Here is a 19,972-nt window from a genome sequence, read left to right as displayed (position 1 = left end):
GTTTGCTTGTCATAAATAATTCTTTGATGAGGTTAATCAAGCTCATTGTCTATTGCTTTGAGGTAGTGTCTGTGAAATTAAATGACTATCTTTAAATTGGTTGATGCTAGCTTAATTGAATAATATGTCTGTGGCAGTTGTTTTGTTGTTGGACTTTGTGTTATTGAATTACTTGTCTGTAGCTTTGCAACTTTGCATTATGTCTATCTTTTGCTAATCTGGATTAGCCCCAAGTTGTTTACGGATGTTGAAATGTCTATCTTTTGCACCTTTTACATTATTTACTACTGTTTTAATTATCACATTATCTCTAATAATGTGTTAGTTAGGTTACTGACAGGCTAAAGTTGTATCACCTAATCAAAAATAAGTCCTAAGTCTTCTAACTAAAGTAGATAGGGAAGTAGGGTCGAATCCACAGGGAAACAATGTTCTTTTACTCCTAATTAATTATTATAATCTAAATTATAGAGTAACCAATATATATTGTGTAAATTATACTAAGAATTAAACTAAGCAAATTAATTAAGGAATAATCAATAATAAAAGGTCTAGGGTATAGGTTCACCATAAAATAATACTCCGGGATAAAAATAACAATCAATCATCAATGCATAAATTAATCAGATTATAAAGGGCTTTCGCTACGTATTATAATCACATAATTAATCCACCGGTATTAAATCGCATCTCTCAAATCTTGACCTAACCATTTATAGATTAACATGCCTATTGAAACTAAGCCTAAACATCAATTCTCATCTCTCGAATCTCGAATCAATATTGCATAACTCATACAATTAAACCTGGCCAAACCTAATTGCATAGCATTAAATCAATCTCGCCCGGTCAGGCGTGCTACAACATTTTGAGGCCGTTTTTTCTCAATTTGCCCATTTTTCTCCACTTGTTTATCTTCAAACGCAAGCCCTACACAGTTTAGAGCTCTTTTTATAGCATCCACTTCATCTTTCCATGTAGTAACTTTTCCTTTGGAAGATGTAACATAAAATACCGCCTCCAAGGGATCTCTAACGAGAGCTTGGGACTTATTAGAAAAATTATTTACATCAACCACATCAATACTATAGCACTTTTCTTCCAACATGGGGCTTTTAGGGGCATCATGTAGATTAAAAATAATATTTTCATCCCCTACACATAATGTAAGTTTACAACACTTCACATCTATTATTTCCCCTGCAGTATGAAGGAATGGTCTACCCAAAATAATCAGAATTTGCAAATCTTCCTCCATATCAAGGACAACAAAATCAACAGCTATATAAAATTTACCTACTCTAACAGGAACATCTTCTAAAACACCTAAAGGATATTTAAGAGAACGATCATCCATTTGCAGAGTAATATAGTTAGCTTTTAATTTACCCATATTCAATTTAGAGCTCACAGATAATGGCATAACACTTACACTAGCACCCAAATCACATAAAGCTTTATCAATCATCAGATTGCCAATGTGACAAGGAATGGAAAAACTACCCGGATCTTTTAGTTTAGGTGGAGATTTATTCTGTAATATACCACTACATTCTTCAGTAAAAGCAACTGTCTCTATCTTACTAATAAATCTCTTTCTGGTCAAGATTTCTTTCATAAATTTAGAATATGCAGGAACTTGAGTAATTAAATCTGTGAAAGGAACCGTTACCTGCAAATTCTTGACAACTTCCAGAAACTTACCAAACTTCCTATCTAATTTGTTCTTAAGATGTCTATTTGGAAATGGTAGGTTAATGACTGGTTTATGTACATCTCCACCCTGCAATGTATCATCAGAAATGTTAGCTTTACCCTGGAGCCCTGCAGGGCTAGTAACAACAATATTTGGTATAACAGAATCAGGAGTAGCAATATTTGTAATGATAGGTTCATCATCTTTGGGCATAGAAGGCCCATCGTATTTTGAACCACTTCTCAGGCTAATTGCATTCACGTGATCTGTAGATTGTACAGGCTACGATGGTAGGGTTTCCTGCTGGCGATTTTGTAGAGTAGCGAAAAGTTGCGCAATTTGATTATCTATGATTTTATTATGAGATAGAATCAAATCAATTTGCGCATCCCTACTCTTCATCTGTTTCTGCATAACCACAAACATTGTTCTGATTTTTGATAAGCCAGAATCAGAAGGAGGAGTAACAGCCTGTTGTGGTCTCTGATGTGGAGGTTGGTAGTACCTCTGCTGCGGTTGTTGTACTTGTGGTGGGGGTTTAGGCACATTCGTACTATTGTACGACATATTCTGGTTATTTCTCAACCCTGCATTGTAGGTGTTAGTGTATGGACTAGTTTGCTTATAAGCATGACAAGCATTAATTTTTTCAAGCGAAGTGGTACATTCCTGAGCCCAATGACCTATAAGACCACAATTTTCACAATTAATTGCAGAGTTAGTACTAATAGTAGAAACATTAGCAACGGGAGATGAATTAGAGTTATTAATATTGTCTAATTTCTGGCTAATAGCAGTTAATTGTGCTAACAAAAAGGATATAGAATCAACTTGGTGCTTTCCATTATTTGTAAATCCTCTGGGATTCCCATATTGGGAATTATGAATAGCCATCTCTTAAACAACATTACTCGCTATATTCACATCTAAATTCATAAATCTTCCGTTAGCTACATAGTCGAAAATCATATTTGAATTATATCCAATCCCATTGTAGAAGGCTTGGATTATCTGCCATTGTGCTAGCCCATGATGGGGGCATTCTCTATGTAAATCCTTAAATCTTTCCCAAGCTTCATACAAAGATTCATCTGCTTCTTGGGAAAAATTTAGGATCTTACTCCTTAATAAAGCTGTTCTCTCTATAGGGTAGTATTTGTTATAGAAATTCAAAACAAGAGTTTCCCAGTCAGTAATACCAAGTGCAGTTCTATTCAGTCCATTGTACCATAATTTATCTTTACCACATAAAGAAAGGGAAAAAGAATCTCCCTGATTTGGTCCTGCGTAACCCCAGCTTGCCTAATAGTGTTGCAATATTGGCAAAAATCCAAGATGTAAAGATTTGGATCTTCACCCTTAGCTCCACTAAATTGCTTCCCCTCAATCATGGTGATAAATTGTACTCCCTTGAGCTCGGGTGTAGGAGCAAGATGTGGAAAATCTGCCAGAGACAACTGCGAATAATCGCTGAGCTTGCGAGGTGGTTGAGCCGTCATCTCTGATTCTAGTTCTGAATAGACTTCTGTGTTACTAGAATCAGATGGTGGTTCCAAAGGTATAGTACCCTTAAAGTAGCTCGTACCTGTCTAAAAAGGTTGTTCTGTCTATGAAAAGAACGTTCAATTTCAGGGTCAAACGGAATGTAACCTGATCTAGAACTCCTGGGCATAAACATAGAACTAAACAAACAAGTATGAGAAACTGTCCCAAAGAACTTGCGTTCTCTGAGACGAAAGAAAATAATTTAGACTACAAAAATAATCAGAAATAAAAATAAAACCGTTTTCCCGGCAATGGCGCCAAATTTTGACAGGCTAAAGTCGTATCAACTAATAAAAAATAATTCCTAAGTCCTCTAACTAAAGTAGATAGGGAAGTAGGGTCGAACCCACAGGGAAATAATGTTCTTTTACTCCTAATTAATTATTATGATCTAAATTATAGAGTAACCAATATATATTATGTAAATTATACAAAGAATTAAACTAAGCAAATTAATCAAGGAATAATCAATAATAAAAGGTCTAGGGTATAAGTTCACCATAAAATAATACTTCGGGGTAAAAATAACAATCAATCATCAATTCATAAATTAATCAGATTATAAAGGGCTTTCGCTACGTATTATAATCACATAATTAATCCACCGGTATTAAATCGCATCTCTCAAATCTTGACCTAACCATTTATAGATTAACATGCCTATTGAAACTAAGCCTAAACATTAATTCTCATCTCTCGAATCTCGAATCAATATTGCATAACTCATACAATTAAACCTGTCCAAACCTAATTGCATAGCATTAAATCAATCAATAGAAAATTAATTAATCATTAATAATAATCAACAATAATAATTTACCCCTTCATATTATTTATGGATCCCCACAAACCCTAGAATTAAACTACTCACACATAATTAAAATCTAAACTAAGCAAAGCAATAAAGCAAAACATAATTAAATCAAAGCAATTAAATTACTGAAAGTAAAGAGGGAAGAAATAGTTACCAAAATTAATGGAAACAATGAATTGCATAAATCAAGGATTGTAGAGAGATAAAAGTATCAAAAACAAGCTTAAACAAAATCTGGAATTAAACCTAATGAGAAACGTAATCGTAGGTGTAAAAAAACGTCATACAAAATAAGCTACTCAAAGTATTTATACTAAGCTCCTAAAACTAATTAAAGAAAAAGCATAAAACAAATTAAAATTACTAATGAAAACACGCGCCCGGTCGGGCGAGGCACCGCTCGGTCGGGCGCGCCTTTTTCCTTTCTAATGCTTTGCTCGCGCCCGGTTGGGCGCGCGTTCGGGCGAAGCTCGCCCTTTACTATCTCCCTCGCTCGGTCAGGCACGCATTTGGGCGAAGTTCTACCTGATTGGGTGAGCTCCTGGGCAAAGGATTATACCATCTCTTTTGGGCTAGTTTTCTTGGCCTAATAATATTTCATCCTTGGGTCTTGAATTACGGTCTAATGCTCGAGCTCTTCTTTTCTTCACCGAGCCCTTAATCACTGGGTTGATTTCTCTAACGCGGCCCTGGGCTCCGGAATATGGTCATAGTAATGCGTTTTGCTCCAATGCTCACGGTGGCTCAAATAAGTACGGGGAAATGCTCTGAATCTGCAATTTCCTGTAAAATTATACCACAACTACGAAAACACTAGAAAACGTATATTAGTAATAAAAGTGGCTATAAATAGCTAAAAATACTCCTAACTATGACCAAGGGACGGAGATAAAATACTACATAAAATGAACATATCAGTTACCAACTCTATGAGCTGTTCCACTATGTCCTATTCCATCATCCATGCTCTTGGCATGTCTTATGTGTTTTGCTGGGTTATTTTTTCTAATTTATCTAATTTTTACTCTGTCCTTGTGGATTTCGAGGCTCTGCACAGCTATTTTTGGTGCCTTTATGTTTCACCCCTTGGTGCCTTTGGTCTATTCTGGGTTGCACCCAGGTTGTATTCTCTTGTTGGTTCTATTCTACTTGAAACCTTTTCATGGTTATTACTGCGTTCACTATCACATTATCTCTAATAATGTGTTTAGGTTTTTTACTCTATGATTTGCTCCATTACCACCCGTTCGATCAACCATGCTATTGCCAAGGATTATGTGTTCTTTTGAGATTTTACTTTGCTTATTTGTGATTTCTTTCTTCCCCATTGCTGCCTTTGTTAGCTTTGTGTTTCTCTCCTTTGCTGGCAGCCTTTGCAAGGTGTAAGGCACCTTCCTTCCCAGACCAGTTGCCCTCTTAGGGTTGAGTTTTGACAGGGTTTGGTTGAAGAAATAGCCTTTCAAGTTGTTTAGTGTTTCCCATGGGGCTTATGGCCCAAGGATGTAGCTTTTTAAAGCCCGATGGCCTATTCTTCCCCGTATTCCCTCCCTGGCTCACCTACCTTTGGGCTCCTTACAATTTATGATAAGTTTCTAGTTTTCTTCTAGCTTGAATGTGTTGGAAGCTACTTATTTTCTTGATCAATGTTAAGTGTATTGTTGGGTCATCCCATTCATTATTTACCACTTCCTTTTACTTGTTCTATGCTTGTTGACTATGTCTTTTGGGTTTGTTTGCCTATTGGCTTCAATTCTCTACTTTGCTACACTAATTTTTACTGCAAAGTTGGGTTCTTGGTACATTGATTTTACTTGGTTCCATTTTGATTCCTTTGCTAATTGCCTATACTGGCCATTTGAGTGTTGGGTTACTTACTCCCTTGGCTATTTTGTGAATGAATTTTATTACCATCCTTCCTACTAATAACAAAAACCTACAAAGTCAATCGAATTACAAGAAATTAGTGGGGAGACGAGATACAATCTGGGCCCCCACCATTATTATTATTATTATTATTATTATTATTATTATTATTATTATTATTATTATTATTATTATTATAGAAAAATAACAAAAACCTTCAAAGTCAATCAATTTACAAGAAATTAGTGGAGAGCCGAGATACAATCTGGGCCCCCACCCCTCTACCAATGGCGAACCCTATCCTGCTGAAGATGTGAGCAGCTGCACGAGCACCTATATCCCGAGTCCTAGCGAACGCCTAAACTCGCTTCAGCAACGCAACATCATCCTTCTCTAATTCCCCCAATGAAGAAAAGGAGAAAGGAAGAAAACCATAGCCAATAGCCCTGCAACGCGCCCCATACTTGTCCTGTTTTCGTTGAGCAGGAACCGACACAACATGATCAGGAACAAAGTCAAAAAACCGAGATTGTGTTAAAGGAGGAGACCCCGTAAGTCAACACACACATCAAGGCCTCTGTCCCAAGTAGGGAAATCACGAAACATACCATTCCCTTGAACCTTATGTTTAAACCAGTAAAAAAAAAACTTCGACGAACGAAACCTGACGTCGCTTTAAAAATAAAATAAGAAGTACAAAAACAATTGGACGCAGGTTTCATTCGCGTATGTAATTAACCCCAATGGGTAGCAAACATCGTCCCAGTCCCTTAAAAGGATGGACGAGTTCACATGTGTGTCGACTTTAAGGATCTTAACAAATCTAGTCTCAAAGACGATTTCCCTCTACCTCATATTGATATATTGGTAGATAATACGGCTGGACATGTGATGTTATCCTTTATGGATGGATACGCAGGTTGCAACCAAATCCTCATGGCAAAAAAAACAAAGAAAAGACGTGCTTTATTATCCCTTGGGGTACTTATTGCTACACAGTCATGCCATTTGGTCTAAAAAATGCAGGAGCTACGTACCAAAGAACGGCTACGGCTTTCTTGCACGATATTATGCACAAAGAAATAGAGGTATATGTGGATGATATGATCGTAAAATCCAAAGATAGAATAGGTCATGCAAAAGCTTTACGCAAATTCTTTACTCGAATTAAAGAGCATAACATGACATTTAACCCACAAAAATGCGCTTTCGGAGTAGCTTCTAGCAAGTTACTCGGATACATAGTAAGCACACGTGGCATGAAGATTGATCCCTTGAAAATAAAGGCAATTGTTGGTATGCCTCCCCCACGAACAGAAAAATAAATCAGGGGGTTTCTAGGCAAACTACAGTACATTAGTCGATTTATTAATAAGTTTACGATGACCTGTGAGCTAATCTTCAAAAAATTGAAAAAAGAGGGAAAACATGAATGGGACGATCAATGGCAGGAGGCCTTGAAAAACTATCTCAAAAGTCCAATTTTAACACCACCAGTACCCAAACTACCCTCTTAGACTCTATATCACTATCACTGACATGGCTACAGGAGCCATGCTCGCATAAGAGTTAGATAAAATAGAACGTGCAATATACTACATAAGTAAAAAGTTTTTGCAATATGAAACACGATACAACACTTTGGAAAAACCATGCTTAGCACTAGTGTGGGCAACTAAAAAATTACGACATTATATGCTTCCCCACACCACTCATGTGATTTCTCAACACAATCCGATAAAGTATTTGTTTGAACAACCACCCATACAGGGAAAAATTACGATATTATAAGAATGTTTTTTAATAGTATTATAATTCAGTATATATTCTATTTTTTTGGCTCTTGCTGATGTGGCACATCCTCATTGGTATTGTATGTTGGGAATTTATACTGAATGAGGTTGTTCCACATCAGCAAGAGCCAAAAAAAGAAGAGGGAAAATCGGGGGGGGGGGGGGGGGGGGGGGGGGATATTTCACCATTTTACCGACTAACACCATTTTAAGGTAGGAAATCTTAGTAGGAACGTATAGCACCAAGTAAAGCAATAAATACAAATTTGCTCTTTTCTTTTTTTTTTTTTTAATAAAAGAAATTATTATGCATTTCTTTGGCTCAAATTCAAACCAATCAACCATACATTTTACTGTTAAAAAAGGTTTACCCATTAAAGCCACTAAAGTCGAAGCAGATGAAAATATTACTGAAGAAAATGACTGAATCCATTAAAGCTGGCGAAGTTATCGATGAAGTTTAAAAAATCTTAAAATTCGCGAGCTTGTTCCGATCAGCTCAGTTTAAAAAAATTCGATTTTGTTCAACTATCCACCATGTTCGATTTAGTTAAAATATTTCTCTAAATTTTAATTAATGTTACGTCATTTTCTCAAATATTTAGATTTTGACAAAATTCTTAAGACATTATATCGATTCAGTTAAATATTTACTTAATTTTAAGTAATGTTATGTCAATTATCTCAATTATTCAGATTTTTGCGAACTTCTGATAGCCCATAGATTTTGATGAAATCATTGTTAACAAATAAATATGATAAAACCATGTCATGCTTTGTAGTTCTTGTAACGTCCAGGCTCATTAAAAGCTTCATATTTGTTTAGTAACTATCACAATTGATTAGTAAAACAAATAAAATAAAAATAACCCCAATTATTCCGTTCATTTATAAATTTCTAATATAGTTGTAAATCAATTAATTGACAAGGGTTACCAATTAAACATCTGTTGTTACTTTAGAAATATAAAACATACTAAATAAGGCACTTATGATGCAATTATTATCATCTAAATATTTATTCAAGATTCATTAATAATAATAATTATAATAATGCGGCATAATATATTTGTTTCTTATTATGTGCAACGAAAGAGCTTGAACGGAATCCTAGGTAGAATTTATTTGTGAGTGATGAATGGAGAGTGAAAGATATTGATGTATGTGATAAAGAGGGAGATAGAGATTAAAGGAAATGATGACTTAAAAATGAAACAAAACATTTGTTGTACCAAATCTGTAGCTATCATGTTTAGTAAATGTTGCACATTTTATGAAACGAAGGTAATTAGCAAATTAGCAAACCACTAAGGACTACACATAATTAGAAAGGGTAAACTGACATTTCCTAGTAAAGTGGTTTGCCCTTTGCAATTGGTCTCTCTAAACCTTTAAAATAGCACATCTCTGGAATGAGGCTCCCACTTCCCTTATTTCCTTTACCATCCAAGAGATCGCAATATCCTTACCTTGGTTGTCTGCAGATTGTTAAGGAAAGAAATCGACTCAGAAAGGACACGATCTCATTCTTAAGTGTTGATGTATGTGATTTATACTTAGCTCTAGCGTATGATGTATGTGATTTATATTTTAGAGAAAAGATCACAACTTATGATGATAATTACGAATAAAATGTACTAACATGATTGTCTCCAACATTAACAACTTATTATTGCTAAATAATCCCATGTATTTACAACTTATTTTATTGATTAAAATCATGTTACTAGAAAAGTGGTTTATAATTATTATTTATTTGACTCTTACATATACACGGTTACTAAAGTATTCTTTTGTTACCAATTTATGTTAGAGGTGATCAACATTGGCCCGCCTCGATTCGGGCCAAGAACAGGGGGATTTGGGCAAGCCTAAAAACACATTTTTAGTTTATAGCCTGAACTCGGCCCTTAAAAAGCTCGCATTGGCCCGACAAGCTCGTTACTTTTTTGCGGGTTTGGGCACGACGTATCATGTTAAGGCCTGACTCGGCCCGTTTTTTGATCACCTGTAGTTTATGTTAAAAATGCAAATCTATACTATAATTTAAGAAATATAGAATGCCACATGTCCTAGGGTGCACGATGCATTTGAAAGTTTTTAGGGGTATACGGTGCATTTTTTAAAACCTCAGTGATACACAAAACAATTTCCCTTAAATATTTTCTTTTTTAAAATTTTTGTTAAAAAAAAAGGAACAATTTCCCTTTAATTTTTTCATTTTAAAATTTTTTTTTAAAAAACAAAGGAAAAAAAAAATTTGTTCTTTCTTAAAAAAAAGAAAAAGAAAAAAGCTTTTGTTATGGTATTTCTCAAATGACGCATTATCGATTCGTTCAATCATTCCTACGGAGTATTTGATTTCTTCCCAAACAACACTTCATCATTTTTCTTAAGTTTATCCTTTCATAGTTCATACAAAGACTAATTATAGTCCATTGATTAAAAATCCTACTTTTTCATCTTCCCTTTTTTCACTTCTAAACCATGATTAACGCAGATTTTAAGAAATCATCAAACTCATCAAAATTCTTTATTCTTACCGCAATAACCATCGAAATTATCTATTTTTTTCGTTGATCAAAGGCTACTATCACATTAAGGTTTCCGGGAAAATCATGAAGAACATAAAATCGGAGCAAACAAGGCACTTTTTTTTTTCATTTTTTTAGGGCATTTTTGTAAAGCTAATTTAAAGCAGAAAATGATGTATATATAAAAACGTATTAATATTAATTATAGTTTCTGTTAATAATACAAATTATTAAATACACAATGATTAAAAAAATTACAAATTAAGTTGGCATCCTATTTACATTACCTTCAACTTCCATGGCTCTTGCTTTGGAAATTTGCTGTTCATGGTGGAAGAGAAATGAACAATATATATTTTAAATGTAAGCATTGGAAAAGACAAAAAAAAAAAAAAAAAAAAAAAAATTAAAAAAAAAATTGAAATTCAAATATTAGGAACTAGAAATTTCATTTGAATTTAAACGAAATTTTAAAGATAGTGGAAATTGGGGCCCAATTAAATAACAAGTGAAAGACTGCCATGTTAAATTTTATATGGTCTCCACATATAATAGTTGTATGTGTAGCCTTTCTTTTAGAACACTCTCCAGTTTGCAACAATAATTGTGCGAATCTTAGCTTCCCCATGTAAATTGCTTTTTCTTGTACTTTTATTTTTCTCTCTTTCTCTCTACTTTTTTGCAAACTCCATGTGAATTTCACTTTTCAATGTTTTTTTACTACCCTCTTTCACTTTTTTAATTCCCGTGAATTTTGCCCATAATGGGTTATTCTTTCTAGGACGGAGGGAGCATAAAATATCAAATGAATTCTAAAAAATGAGAATTTCATGCAGGTGTAGGGAATTTTTCACCTCTTCCCCTTACATGTGGGTCATGTTTTTAAGCATGGCGGCACTCCAAGGAAAATAAGTTAGAGAAAAGGAGTTGTCAACAAGTTTTAGGAACCTGTAAACCGTTCACGGGTGTGAAGGTTACACCCCATTCATAATCACAGAGATTGCTAACTCCATAGTGGTGGGGAACCATGGCTGAATGTTCAGGGATGATGATACGAATTTGACCTAAGAGAAGTCAAACCCGCCCTAAATAAGTCTCTACTTAATTCTTTTGATATTCATGTGCACTTTTCGATCAACATACATACATCAATTTTATCCTAAACCTGTTTAATTTATGTTGGTTGATTATTAATGCACAATCAAATCTAATATTGATGATCACTTGAATTAAAGTCATATTAGCCTAAAATCAAATTATTAATTATCTTATTAGACATGATTTGAAGTACAAATTCCCTTTAAACCTGTAAAAAGGGGTGTGATAAAGCAATAACAATAAATCATGAATAATCAAGCAACATATGATTAATATAACAATCATCATAAGAACATCATAAAAACATTGTTACTTTGTTAGTAGTAAGATACTAGGCATGATACTAAATGGATTAATAACAAAACCTAGCATGCCACTAATAACAAAATTAAGGCTTTTTCCTAAACATGATACTAGAAATTAATATAATATTGTAATCATGAATTCTACTCCAAAATCAAAAGAACGATAAGAGAGGTGATTGAATTACTCACTTTGATGCCTCAACTTTCTTGCTATTAAAACAATACACACGTTAGTAAACTTCAAGAAAGTTAAATCAATAAAATAAATAAATCAAATACGAATTTGAAATATCGATTTGGGACCAAATCCTCATAACTATCAACCTTTTCCGTTGAGGTCGAAGGCAACGTCGAGTATGGTTAGGAGGATTCGAATTTCGTGAAGGAGGTATTGTGACTGATTTTGGAGAGTATCGAGGATGTGTGTAGGATAAGGCTAAGAACATGGATGTTTTAAGAGAGATTATGAAGGATTGATGATGGTTATTGTTACTTAAGGTTATTGGCATTGAAGCTTAGGATTATGATGGTTATTGGTGATCTAAAATCGGGGAAAACGACCTCTATTTATAGGGAAAAAGAGAGTCTGAACGATCATAGAAGATTTGAAGTTCCACATAAAATAAGATGAGTTTTAACGCGTCGCAACAGGGTTGTCGCGCCGCAATGGTTCTGGCATCGCGCGTTGGTTCTAAAGGATAGCAAAGCCGTACAGAGTTTGATTTCTAATTGAATTTTATTTCCAGAAGATGTCCGGACGTCTCCATAACTGAATAGAACAAGGATTATCAGAAAGAGAAGTTTTATTCGATTTTGAACACTTTGGTCTTTAAAAGATAAATTAGAACCTTTTAGAGACTTCTAAAAGAGTACTAATTGGTTTAGGATTAGGAATATGATTATATGGGGCTTACATAAAATATTCGGACTCCACATAAAGATTGGGAGTAGCTAAGGTGGACCTAGGCTCGGTTTGGGCTCGATTTAGTATTTTGGCCATAATTTATACGTTTTATAAGTCGGATTTGGGCTTATAATATATCGCTGGAAAGCTCTTTTCAAGCCCCATCGAACTAAATGATAATTGGACTGAGATTATGGACTAAAATAATTAGGTTTGGAAGTTTTTATGACTTGGACACGAAATGGATGATTTTTAAGGACACAAAATGAATGGTTTTGTTTTTAAAGGCATGAAATGAATAATTTTGGATTAAAGCATTTTAGGTAAGGTTAGGAATATGGTCAAGCCTTAAAGAAACTTCGCGAGTCTCTTTAACACTTTACCAAACTCGTTAATCAAAGACGTGAAAGGTAGTCATCACTGGGTTTGGTTTTGGGGAGACACAATCAGGTGTTTATAGAAGCCCCCACTTTTACTGAGTTTGGAGAAACGTAAGTTTTGAAAACAAAAGTAAAAGTAAATCGATTTGGACGGAGGATGTTTCAGAACGTTCTGCGATGCTAAATTACCCTTTTAAACGCCGATACCTATAGAAAGCGTTAGTTCTACAAATAAAGGAGTTAAGGGAAAAGAAACGCGTATTTGTGTTTTCCAAGCACACATATCTAGGTAAAGTTTTGTTGAATTAAAGTTGTTTTGTTTGACAACCTCCACATTCTCAGGGAGCGCTATTGAAGAACATTATGCTTCGAGCCATCTTCTCAAATTGGGTCACAACCTCCGCACTCTCAGGGAGCGTCGTCGAAGACCACTTTGCTTTGAGCCGTCTTAAGAATTTCTTGCCTTCATGCTTTAGAAGTGTCAGTTTCTAACACTTCAGAAAACCTTACTCTTCAAGATTTTACCGAGTTCAAATTGATTTCTGTAGAAATCTTCCTCTAATGGTTATATCTCTCCTGGAAAGTCCTATCAAACCATCATTAGGAATTGTGATCGTAATCGGGCCGATCACTTCTCAAAGGTGATCGTAATCGGGCCGATCATCAATCAAAGGTAATCGTAATCGGGCCGACCATCAATCAAATGTATTCGTAATCGTAATCAGGCTAACCATCAATCAAATCAAGATTTTTGGGTAAATTGTTCATCACGAGGCTTAAGGAAGGATAATTTGTTCATCAATGGCTCAGGAAAAATCAATTGCTCATCACGAAGCTCGAGTGAATAATCATAGTCCAAAAATTTGTTTTGCAGGACTCAAAAGGCTGATGTGGCAACAATAGGTTTCATCGCGTAGCGACAAGGTCATCGCGACGCTTCAGGTGGTATCGCGCCACGATGACTCTGTCGCGTCGCACTAGAGTCGAATTTCGGCTTTTTAAACCTTTCTCCTTCCTCTTTCCCAGTTCATTTTTTTGCTGTTGTTCGTTTGTCGCCGCGGCTCGAATTTTCTCATTCTTGCTTGTTTCTTCATCAAATCAACTCAATTTGCTGCAAATATTCACATTTTCAATCCCATATAACGATCCATGTAAGTTTTCTTGAATTGATCTCAAATTTGGCTGAAATTGAGAGATTTTTATGCGAAATCCTCAAAAATCTAAATTGGGATTTTCTTATTTGCTTGATTTGTGTTGAAATTCTTGTCATGAATTTGCTTATAAATAATTGTATGTTGGTTTGTGAGTAATTTGCGACAATAGTTGCTTGATTTGGCGAAGAAATGTGTGATTTGCCATTGTTAAACACTCTTATTTCGTGAGTACAATGTGGCTTGTTCTTCATGATTTTTCTTGCTTCTTTTCTCTTGTAATGCTGCAATAATTGTTGTAGACTTGCAAAAAATCACTTTGGCATGTATTTGTGTGATTTTTGTGCGAATTGAGATCATGCTCTGTTTTACTTATTTGTTACTCTATTTTGACGAACATAGTATCATGCGGCTAGGCGAACTTAGATACTTCTGGAACATTAATTCATTGTTGTTTTATTAAAGTAGAAAGCCTCCCCGTTGTGTTTGTGCTTCTGGTTCGCGTTGCCAGTCTACACACCGAAAGGATTTTCCCATCCGGGAGGAAGAGGGAGACGCAGGTCGTGCTTTTACTAGCCAGTCATCACAGTGGACTCTTCCTAATTGGGATGAGTTCACGTTGCCTTTTTAGCCCACCCACCACATTTTGCACCGGGTGTTCTTAGGTTCAACCGAGGAAGGTCTGCATTGTCACGGCTTAGGCAACAAGATCATTTCACCGATGCACAGGCGCATCACCAGGAATGATGCGACTACGGTGCTTTGGGAGTCATGTGGATTGAATTCCCTGTTGCGTGTGATTGAGGCTTTCCAGACTTTCTAGGAGAGTTGTTTCATTGTTCGGGGAGTCTTGGAGTTCTTCTAGGATATCACGAACACCTTTCACTTCCCGTGGGGTGAGATGACTATCACCCAACTCGACTTCTCTATTATCAGTGGACTTGAGTTTTGCTCCTCTCGGGTTCCCATGGACGACTTGCTGCAGCTGACATCTTCGAAAATCGAGGTTCTTCTAGGTCCTATCATGCATAGGGCTCTTGCTGAGGCAAGAGAGAAGAGGACGAGCCTGAGATCGGTTCATTCAGGTTGTTGGCTGAGGGCTTTGACAATTGGAGGACTACTCCGGAGCAGAGGGTCCGTATTTTCATTCTCATCCTCCTGTCGGGGACTATTTCTCTTCGTAGGGGGAGTCGTTCTTTACTATGCTACCTGGGCGCTTTGCGCGATCTCTCCCAGGTCAGCACCTTTGACTAGGTTAGTATTGACTACGGTGGCTTGCCCCTTAGTCTACGGTAGGGATGCCGTCAGCACAGCGAGAGAACAGAGATCAACGTCTTTAGCCTCTAGAAGTCGTAGAGGTATTTTTTTTCTCTAATCCTTTGATTTTAATTCGAGTTTCTTTGTTTACTGGTTCTTAGGATTTCTCGGATTCCTACAGGTCTAACTCTATGAGTATTTTCCTTCTATGGCTTCGAGGAGGCCCCGTGATAGGGAATTCCCGGTAGCCGTTAGTTGGTGGGATAGTGCTGCTGATCCTGCCTCTACTACAGCTGCTGTCTAGGTTTTTATTCTTGAGGTGAGGATGCTTCTCTTCCATGTTCTTTCTTGAATCATTATAGATTATGATATGTCTTTTATTTCAGCGCCCTGAGGTACGATATCGCCCGTGGGATGACTTGGACGACTTCCGGTAAGCTTCTCAGATGACGATTGAGAGGCGTCTTTTCTGTGGCACCTTTCATCCCGTGTGGTACTTGGGTGTGAGGGTGTCCATGTAACACTCATCTGACGTGCCTCTAGTTCCCGAGGATCTTCCTCGCTTGATGATGAGTCAGGAGATGCTCATGGCATACGCTAGAGAGGGCGTCTTGTTTAAGGACTTTTGGGAGCACATCTTTCCCGAAAGAGCTTACGAGGAGGCGCTGCTCCCCAGACTAGTTCGTCCACCTTACTGTGACGAGGTTTGTGGATCATTATTTTTCTTCTTTTGTCTTTTCTATAGTCCCCAGCGACACTAATTGTTGTATCCTTTTGCAGGAGGAAAGGGAGCCTGAGGTGTTTGAGTCCCCATGCCTATCCATTTGATATCAGGGGGTACACGGCGGCCCCGTCGAGGAGACGATCCCTCCAGCTCCCAAGGAGTGGCGGATAGTGGAGCGATCCATTCCTCGTTAAGTGAGATCGGTGAGTTTGCAACTTCTTCTTGATTTTATATGTATTATGTCTTGTTTTCTGACCTTTTCTGGTTATTGTAGTTTTCCCGGGAGACGGTGGTGCGACTGGCAGCTATTGTCGACGCCTGTCAGTATCAGTTGGCGAGGTGGAGTCACCGGATAACTTGTAGGAGTACGGACGGTGTACACCCAGTATGTCTCTATTTATGTGATTTCATTTTGCTTTTGTTTATCTATTTGCTTTTGACCGACTTGCATTTCTTTGTCTTCGTTTCAGCCGGCTCCTCGGTTGCGCACTCGCTTGAGGCAGGGTGGCTGGAGAGAGGCGGGAGCGAGACGTTGTCGTACTTCTCTAGAGATCCCAGGCAGACGGGAGGCTCCTAGCCAGACAGAGGGTAGTGACGAGGCTAGCTCGGATAGTGAGTCCACCCCGACCAAGGTGTATCCGCTAGGTTTTGATCCTACTGTGGTGCGCCCACATATCATTCCTGATTCGTTTGGGGCTAGTCCATCATCTTAGCCTTTCAGGCCTCCACCTCAATTTACTGGTGGGACATATGAGGTTGGCTCATTGTCTCAGCAGTCTGTTCCTCCTCTTTTTGTTGCCGGAGTTTCTACCGGTTCGGCATCTAGGGGGGTCCACAGTTCACATAGTGGAGTGGTCCTACGATTGTGATCCCCACGACGGGTGGTGCCAGCTCAAGTCAGGAGGTGACTCCTCGAACTTGGGAGTGGAACGAGTTGATGGGTCTTTCTTCTCAAGACACTCCTCCTCTAGAGTCTTAGTCATACCTGCATCTTTTCTTTTTGGACTATTTGGATTTTACTTATGTTTGTACATTTTATTGACTCTTATGACACTTATGTACATTTATTCAGACTCTTATGTATATATTCATTGACTTTATGTACTCTCTATTAGACTTTGTACATTTTTTCATTTACTTTATGTGCATATGAGTGTGCCTTGTGCGAGTGTGTGATTTTGTGACAAATTTTGCAAAAAAATTCCATCATTTTTTTTATCATTGGAGGGTATCTGACTTTCTCCCCAAAAAAGAAAAAATAAAAAATGAAATGAGGGAAAATAAGTGAGTGTAATTAATTATTTTGAAATTCCTAAAAAGAATTCTAAATCATTAAAGGATTAAAAATAAGAGGTTTGGATTATCATAAGAGATGGTAAGTGATTTTGAGATAAGATCGGAAAAAGTAATTTAGTTTGGATCAAACTGGAATAGTACGAGTCCTATTAGAAATCAAATTGATGAGCAGTATACGCAGCGTTGTATCGCATGACGTCAGCAACCATCCGGCGCGTTGGAGTTGTCGTGGTGCGCGTCTTCCTGTTGCGTCGCGCTAATTCCCAAAAGTCGTATTCCGACTGAAATTCGACTTCTGCACCGATTTTTGGTTATAAATAGCCCCCAAATCCGTTAGGTTCTGCACAATTCAGCATCCAAATTCTAAATTCTCATAGCCTTTAGCGATCATGGCTAAGAATTTTACAGAAATCACTCGTGAATGAAGTCGGTCTTTGACCAATGGTGAGCGAAAAAAGCTTGAATATTCGAACATGAATGGCCTTTTAAGTCTTAGGAGTGTAGAATTTGATAATGACTTTATTTGCACTGCAATAGATTATTGGGATCCTAACACTCACTGTTTTAGGCTAGGAACCGATGAAATTAGCCTTCTACTAGAGGAATTTAAATCTAATTTTGGCTATCCCACTAGACATCTAGCTGCAATCCCTACAATATAAGAATATTATTATAAGGATTTTGAGCGTTTCTATAACATTAGGGAGGCCAATTTAGATTACATGGTTCATGGAAAAGAAGTAGATCTAAGAAAATTTGCATATTTTTTCTTTAATTGACCTATGTCTAGTTCTTTTCACACTTATAGAAGAAGAGCCTTCTTATTTTGATGATGTTATTATAATGATGATTTATTGCCATTGTTTGATCACGCCCTTCTTTGCAGGTTTAAAGGGAATTTGTACTTGAAATCACGCCTAATAAGATAATTAATAATTTGATTTAGGTTAATATGACTTTAATTTAAGTGATCACCAATAATAGATTTGATTGTGCATTAATAATCAACCAACGTAGATTTAACAGGTTTAGGGTTAACTTGATGTATGTATGTTGATCGAAAAGCGCGCATGAATATCAAAAGAATCAAGTAGAGGCCTATTTAGGGCGGGTTTGACTTCTCTTAGGTCAAATTCGTACCATCATCCCCGAACATCCAGTTATGGTTCTGAACCACTATGGAGTTAGCAATCTCTGCGATTGTGAATGGGGTGTAACGTTCACACCCGTGAACAGTTTACAAGTTCCTAAAACTTGTTGGAGACTCTTTTTCTCTAGCTTCTTTTCCTTGGAGCACCGCCATGCTTAAAAACATGAACCACATTAGGGCTCAAAGAGTTGAAAAATTCCCTACAGTTTTTGGCGACTCCACTGGGGAGGAAATCTAAATTGATTCCTAATTTATTTTAGCAATTGATTTAGAATGAGTGGATAAAACTTGAAAGATTCTAGTTATTCATGTGCATAATTTTGATTAACATTGTGGCATAAGAAAAAAAAGGTTTGCATTGGAAAGACCATCCGTAATAAGTCAAAAACATAGGACATACACGTAGGAAAGGCCGAAAATATTTTTCACAACTAAAATCGAAAAGTCGCTACGAAAAATCGAAAAAAACAACGAAAATAGAAATTTCCACAGAGTGTCAGAACCATCATGAAGCGTCAGTGACCAACGCGGGACGACAACACTGTCGCATTGCGACAATGCTGTCGCTTAACGTTGGACCCTACTGTCACACGATACGGTCTTGCGATTCTGCGCTAGAATTCTATCTCCGTGTTTCGCCCGACTTTAGTACTGTCTCGACGATTTTACTTCCTGATTAAGTTTTTCCGACTTTTCTGAACCCATATGTGTTTTACATATGGTTTTAGCCCTTGGGAATTCACGCTCCGTCCACCTTAATAAACGCTTCGTGCAATAATGGGTGCATCCGAGTTTGTTGAATTCTTGAAACCATGGAGTTGAGTTTAACTCGCGGGATCCCGTCCATCGTGTCAACCCTTCTAAGGTAAGGCTTCTGCACGATGCATCCAGACTCTTTCCGAGTCTTCGCATCGAGTCTCACTATCACGATTAATCAGTTTAATGAACATACATGGTCTTTCCCTTGTCTCATTTGAGTCCAACCACATGTTTAGTCCCATGCTCATCACACGAGTCTTGTACATATCACTTTCACTCACGAGTCCTTGCACACACTTTGTACATGTCCTTTTTCACATGACCATGCTTAGAGTCTTGCATATATTGTTTTCCGTCATTTTTTTAGGGGGTAAGTTGGATATTATCCTCCCAACATGAACTAGGTTGGTTGAAAACTTGTCTCCCTCACTTGATTCCCACAAAATATGCACCCATTTTTTTGCTTTTCAACCCTATAAAAGTACGAGTCAATTAGAGTTATGTCATTAAAGAGTCGATGGTTTTTTTTTACAGCGTTTGGTTGAGGAAAGAAGGGCTCTTAATTTGAGATAACACCTTCGTACAAGTACTCCTTTTCCTAGACACATTACGAAAAAAGAGGACAATTGCGGCCAAACAAGAAGATGTTGACAGAATCCAAAAGACCGTAGATGATCTGGTTGAACTGGTCAAAGGACTCACC

The sequence above is a fragment of the Chenopodium quinoa genome, unplaced genomic scaffold (genome assembly GCF_001683475.1).
Source record: "Chenopodium quinoa cultivar QQ74 unplaced genomic scaffold, ASM168347v1, whole genome shotgun sequence".
NCBI classification, from domain to species: domain Eukaryota; kingdom Viridiplantae; phylum Streptophyta; class Magnoliopsida; order Caryophyllales; family Amaranthaceae; genus Chenopodium; species Chenopodium quinoa.
Note: the sequence above shows the minus strand (reverse complement) of the source record.